Genomic DNA, 7,286 nt, shown 5'->3' with positions numbered 1-7,286 from the left:
GGCTTAGTGTTAAGCATCTAATTTGGACATGACATATGATATATTTCCCTACCTTTTACCACTCTTTATTTTGAACTATTATTTCCATTTCCTAATTTTATTTTTTCCCAAATCCTCTTCGATCTATCTGTTTCTAAGTTCTTGTTATCCCTTTATTACCCTATTTACTAACTTAGTCATTTATATTTTTAGTGTCAGTTTTTTTTATACCTCAACAGCCTGTGACTATATATTAGTCTGTCTGTAGCTTGCTTTCCCTCTCCCCTTATATATTTTGTGGACTGCGTAGTGGTGGTACTGTAAGACTCAGAGAACTCATTGGTCCTTACTACTACTAGTACTAGCACTACTACTCTGCCGTGCAGATTGCATGCCAAGTAAGGTATTCTACACATGTTTGTTGAGGTGAGAAGGCTTTCTTTTACTTTCTCATGTTCAATCAGTAAATGATGGTCACGTTGGATCCCCCAAAGTTGTGTCTTCTTCTCACCTAGGCTTAGTATAGTATTGTTCCGTCTGCCCACAAACTACTCACACCACAACTATTGATATAGGATCCAACAGTCCGTGGATCCAAACTCAGTTTACTAATTGTAATAGCAGCAATCTAATTTATCTACTCACGTGCCCGTGTAGCACCCGATACGTGGGAATGACAACCCGCAAAGTGAGGGCACGGATGCTTGAACACAAAAGCACGTTCAGATGCAGAAAACTGACAACTAGACTCACTAGACACTTTGTGGAGGCTAATCACGCCGCAGAAGATTTTCAGTGGACAGTATTAGAAAAACCGATCATACCTCCACACACGAGTGATATTTCCAGATACCTGTTTATTAAAGAACAAAAATGGGTATACAAGCTGCAGAGCGACACTCTTGGTCTAAATGACGCTATATCTTGGACCAATTTGTAGATAAATTGGTATGCATTTCTATTCAGGTGCGATTAAGGTACATAACTAATAAGGGTTCCCCCCATGATCTTAGTTGTTTGCTTCTCCATGTTGGGAGCTTGTGTGACCGTTGCTCGGTCTGCCACGGTGTCCAGCACACACAGCATGGTCCGTGTCCAGGTGTACCTTGATGGAGGTATCTGTTTGGTCTCGCCCCTTCCATGTGAGTGTCGAGGTCATGGATATTTTGCATTGGAGGGACAATTTGCACATATGCACACTTGGACTATAAAATAATCTTTGATAAAATAATGAGAAGCAGTGGCCTTTATCATCTTATTGGCAACGTAGCACTTGATACGATCCATTTGACTGAGTTTCCTACTAGAACTACAACTTTACTATGTATGACATCATTGTGTAGTTCTTTTGACTTGGGCAACTAACTGGCGAATGCACGAGTATATATGTGACAGTCAGACTACCTTATTGGAGTATCTTTGACATTGAGCATTGTAGATATTATGCTGTACCGGACAAGCTCATGCCGGTTTGTCAAGAGCCTCTGTTGGAAACTTGGAGAGTTTTCCCCCATTTTTACACCATCCAAACTACATTTCCCAAGCAGGATGACGTCATCCTGTAGTTCTACGCATATGCCGCGTGTGTGCAGTGGCGGGCGACCTCCATGGGCGTGGCTTTCACTGCCGATTACTTTCAGCTGAGGCGGCCGGCTTTATTTAAGCATACGTTCCGGTACCGTCGTTGCCTCCCATCCAGCTCGATCAGCCTCGGGGCAACGACGGATAGGTAAGCGCAACAGGACTGATGAAATTGTAAAGAAAAGTGTATTCGAGTTGAATCTAAAGCGTTCTTGGCTTGGCACAGAGGACACACACTGGCTAGTCCTGTGTTTTGCATTGTTTTAAATCCCAGTTATAGCGAGCCGGCTGAGACCTAGGCTTGCGGGGACTACAGCCTCTACATAGAGTTTTTGTGAGATTTGAGAGCCTGGCAGGCTGCATTGTTTTTAAGAGGGATCGGACTCGAGTGAGAGTCGAGCGTTCTCAACCCTGAGCGTTAAGCCAGAACCATAGTGGGGATACTAATAGATTCCTCCTACCTAAAGAAATAAATTCAAATAATTTTTTGATATTTGAAAAAAAGTAAAAAAGAAAAAAAGAATCATAAAACAATGATAAAAATATTTAACAAACAACAGTAACATAATAAGCTAATTTTCAACAATGCTGTTGTTATCGTTTTTCTTTCTTTTTCCCTCTGTCTACTACGATATAGAGCGGGGCCCCCTACACCCGAGCGAGGTTCCAGGGTAGGTGAGGTTCAATCCCAGATTACGTGGGGTAAGCAATTTTTCTAGATGCTTTGAATTCATGCTAAGACAAATTCTTGCTTTATTAACAGCATTTTTTGGTGTGCGTGCTTGGGCTTGGTGCAATAATTGGTTATATTATTTTTTAGGTGATGACTACACCTTGCGATCTAGAGGATTTAGTTTATTCCAGGTTGTATTATCTTCTGTAATCGCACACATGGATGATATGTGTGGTCACTTTCACGCTTAGAAGTGTATTGTTTGCAGTAGCATGTTTTAGTGCAACATAGGTCCTGACGAAAGCCGTGGGCAGTAAAACCCGGATGGCTGAAACATGTTGACCTTCACATAGCAGTCACCTGTCAGTACTGCTATAGCCTTGTTACACCCTTTTTAATCAAGGTGTGCGGAGTACTTGGAACATTAAGGTTTATCCTCTCTACACAACCTTTTTTATCTTTCACCACTTCTTTTTCTTTGCACTGCACATTACAGGATTATTATCCTTGTTCATTATAACTCTCTACACCTGGTGTTTTCGCTGGTTAGCACTAACCAGTTTGATTGAGCAATAGAGCTTGAAACTAGCGAGGCAGTCCCCATGATCAAGGGACACACCTCTGCCAATAGTTGGATCACCAGATGATATTAATTTTTCATGAGAGCTACTTTTCTCTCACCATCTGCTCTGTCCTTCGAGTAAGATTGATGGTAATCCACGCTCTGCTCTTAGCCAGTCTTGGTTTGCTGCACTCTGGTTCAGTTTCTCTCACCTTTTTTGTGCTGTTCGTTATTAGACCCCCAGTTCTTGTTTTGTGTGTATAGCTTAGTATTAGGGGATTGGAACTTGGGCAGGTCTATAAATATTTTTTTCCCTTAGACCCCATTTCCTTACTAGAATTTTTGATGTTAGTATTATTATTAGCAGCTGTTGATGGTGAACTGATTATCGTGCACCAGGGCTGGAAGGAAGTATGAGGAGGAAGACAGCCCCATTATATTTTCCAACCAATAAGATCTTGTGTCCAATTGTACACCCACTTGGCCACTCTTTTTCTTTTCAAAAACTCAGATTCACCAAGAGCTCTAGCCACTGAGACCAGTCCTTTCAGTTGTCCTCTTCTTGAGAGGCTTTTCAAAAATTGCCACCAACAAAATGCCCTACCGAATATTTTATTATTTTAGATAGGACATACTGTCTACTCTAGTCTGTACCCAAATTGTAGTGATGTGTGGAGTGTATGTATTGAATCTTCAATCTTCCCAATGAAAAAATTAATAGGGGGAGGTGTATATTGCATCTAAAAAGTGCGTAACTCTTTTTCTAGCCATACCAACCACCAGTGCCGGAGCCAGCGGGGAAGGTGACACCAGCCAGAAGGAAGCACATGCAGCAGTAGGTGAGCCAGCAGCAGTGGGGGGCAGTGGTAAGTCATATTGCTTGCTTATTGATAATCAAATTTATACACTCGCTACAAGGGTGTGCATTGTACACTGTACTGTCGAGACTAAGTTGTGAACAGTTGAAAAAGGCACCCTTTACTTAGCATTAGCGGGAGTTGAGTAACTAATGGCCTCTTCTATCTTCAGCTCAGCAGAGAAAGTTTTATGAAGAAGACTAAGAGTCAGACCTTGATGGGTTGATGGGAAAGGGAAAGATGGATGGAAGGAGGAAGGACGGGTGACATCTAATATATGACTGGCAGAGAAGGATGCATGGGTGATGAGGGCCCGGAATGTATATAGGTGGCTAATAGGATGCATGGGTGGTTAATAGATGGGTGAAAGGTGAAAGAAAGGATGCTTGCCTGGGTGGGTGAAACTGTATGGGTGAATGGAATCCTCCGGGGGTTTGATGGGTCAAACGCAAAGGCAAGCAAGGACGCATGGGTGCTTAAATGACAAATGTATGTTGGTGAAAGGTTTGTTGAGAATGATAGCCATGTTTGGATTGATGGATGCCTGGATGGTATTTAACCGTAGGTGAAAACTGGATGAAGAGAATGTAAAAGAAAATTAAGCCGTGCCTGAGTAGCAAAGCCTAGGGTGAAAAATAAAAATAATGCTTGAAGAACAATGCAATTATAAATGGAAAAATCCCTGGGAAGAAGAATAAACAAGGAATGTTTGTTTCAAGGTTTTTTTTAATTCAAAGGTTTGAAGTTGTATTTCAGAGTACTCCCTAGACTCACAGTAGTCTGCAAGCACAACATATATATGTATGTACCAACCCATCATCAATCTCCTCCATCGGACTCCGAGGCCCACTCCCACCCTACCCATGTAATTTTGACAGTGTCAGAAATGGGTGGCCTACGGGCTGCATGTCACGTGACGTCATGCCGTATATCATAATTCATATTAGTAATCATATAATTTGCCTTGTTGTAGTAGTCAGGGTGAAAGTGAAATTGAGCATTTGCCATTGATTTAACAGAGTATGGCCATAATAGAAAAAGAAATGTGTAATACAGCTGCCCCACCTGCAGACAGTAGTAAAGTAACAGGAGTCTGCAACACGAGTATGTCTGTCTAGGGCACAAGCTGAGCTGGCATGCCTCCAAGATTTATTTAGCTAAACAAGAGAGAGAAGAAGAGTATTTGTCTACTCCATAGTGCCTAATGCCTGAAACTCTAATCACATCCAAATCTTAGGGGCCGAGGAATCAGGGATACCACAACTGTTATGTACTGATGGTGCTTCTGTGCCCCTATAATTTTATGTGTATAATTCCTATGTGATTATTGGTTACAATCGTCTTTTTTCTTCTTGATATAGCTGCTCCTTCCTAACCCACCAGGCAGGAAATAGCAGCCAAGACCTGGCAACGGAAGCTGGACGCCATCAGGGCAGAATATCGGTGGATGGTAGCATTGGAGGAGGAGGAAACAGCAGCTGCAGCCTCCAATGTCCCGGGCCCCAATCAAGCCCTCCCAGTGCCTCCGGTGGGACATCGCCATGGTCCGGCAGCCACTCACCGCAAGCCTTCAATCACTGCTGCTCCCCCCTGTTCACGTTAAACCTTTGAGCGCTGCATTCCCTTCAGCGTGGCGCACCTGGAGGCCAGGATCTAGGAGCGTTTTGACCAGCTGGGGAGGAAGATCTGGGTCCTAGCCCATTGTTAGATAAACCCCTATATCTTCTTATTTAATCTTTTGTTTGGTGGATAGGACTTGTTGGGGAGAGGGTGGGAATATGGGAGTTGGGGAAAACTTGGCTGTACTATTTTCTTTTATGGACATTTGGTTTTTATGGACACTTTTTTTGGGACTTGCTTTACTGGACATTGGTTGGGGTTAGGGGGAGGGGTGGGTCAGGTGTTGTTGGTTTGTTTCCTTCTAGTTTATATTTATTAGGGGAATACATTTATAGTTTTACAAATGATAATGATCTTTTTGGGGGGGTTACTCTTTTACTTCGCACTGTTTCCTTTGCTGCAGGGCCGCAGCCAGTTTTTGAAATCTTCTGATAGTGTAAAACACCAACAGATAGATGCAGCACTTGTCCTTTTACTGTAAGTCTCTCCTCCTAGTCTATGTAGTCTGCAACTACATTACCCTTATGTATTCAGAAGGGGTGTGGATGTGTGAATTAATTCCCATGAGGCACAGGGTCAAGACTGATTTGCATATAGCCAGGTCTAAACTGGGGTGGCATGGTGAGCAAAAGAATGATGGATTTAACCCAGATCTCTTGACTGGGGGTGAATGTTCTGATTTGTTCTGCATTCTGTACATCAATTGTGTGTCTTTTGCTTTCTCGCCCTAAGTACGCCAGGTATGCTCAGACGTGAGTCCTGGGCTCGCTGTGCCACTGGAATCAAGCTATCCTGGCTGAAGAGGGGTGAAACCCCGAAACCGGTCCTAGGATGCTTGTTTCCGGTCCAGGGAGGACCTGGCTTGGCAGTTCGGGCTGGACTGTTCCCATGAGGCACAGGGTCAAGACTGATTTGCATATAGCCAGGTTTAAACTGGGGTGGCATGGTGAGCAAAAGCATGATGGATTTAACCCAGATCTCTTGACTGGGGGTGAATGTTTTGATTTGTTCTGCATTCTGTCCATCAATTGTTTGTCTTTTGCTTTCTTGCCCTAAGTGCGCCAGGTATGCTCAGACGTGAGTCCTGGGCTCACTGTGCCACTGGAATCAAGCTATCCTGGCTGAAGAGGGGTGAAACCCCGAAACCGGTCCTAGGATGCTTGTTTCCGGTCCAGGGAGGACCTGGCTTGGCAGTTCGGGCTGGACTGTTCCCATGAGGCACAGCGTCAAGACTGATTTGCATATAGCCAGGTCTAAACTGGGGTGGCATGGTGAGCAAAAGAATGATGGATTTAACCCAAATCTCTTGACTGGGGGTGAATGTTCCCATTTGTTCTGCATTCCGTCCATCAATTGTGTGTCTTTTGCTTTCTCGCCCTAAGTGCGCCAGGTATGCTCAGACGTGAGTCCTGGGCTCACTGCGCCACTGGAATCAAGCTATCCTGGCTGAAGAGCGGCGAATCCCCGAAACCGGTCCTAGGATGCTTGTTTCCGGTCCAGGGAGGACCTGGCTTGGCAGTTCAGGCTGGACTGTTCCCATGAGGCACAGGGTCAAGACTGATTTGCATATAGCCAGATCTAAACTGGGGTGGCATGGTGAGCAAAAGAATGATGGATTTAACCCAGATCTCTTGACTGGGGGTGAATGTTCTGATTTGTTCTGCATTCCGTCCATCAATTGTGTGTCTTTTGCTTTCTCGCCCTAAGTGCGCCAGGTATGCTCAGACGTGAGTCCTGGGCTCACTGTGCCACTGGAATCAAGCTATCCTGGCTGAAGAGGGGTGGAACCCCGAAATTGGTCCTAGGATGCTTGTTTCCGGTCCAGGGAGGACCTGCCTTGGCAGTTCGGGCTGGACTGTTCCCATGAGGCACAGGGTCAAGACTGATTTGCATATAGCCAGGTCTTAATTGGGGTGGCATGGTGAGCAAAAGACTGATGGATTTAACCCAAATCTCTTGACTGGGGGTGAATGTTCTGATTTGTTCTGCATTCCGTCCATCAATTGTGTGTCTT

Source organism: Triturus cristatus, chromosome 3_1 (genome assembly GCF_964204655.1).
Source record: "Triturus cristatus chromosome 3_1, aTriCri1.1, whole genome shotgun sequence".
In the NCBI taxonomy this organism is placed as follows: domain Eukaryota; kingdom Metazoa; phylum Chordata; class Amphibia; order Caudata; family Salamandridae; genus Triturus; species Triturus cristatus.
The sequence above is the reverse complement of the archived record's forward strand: the minus strand, read 5'-3'. Positions refer to the sequence as shown.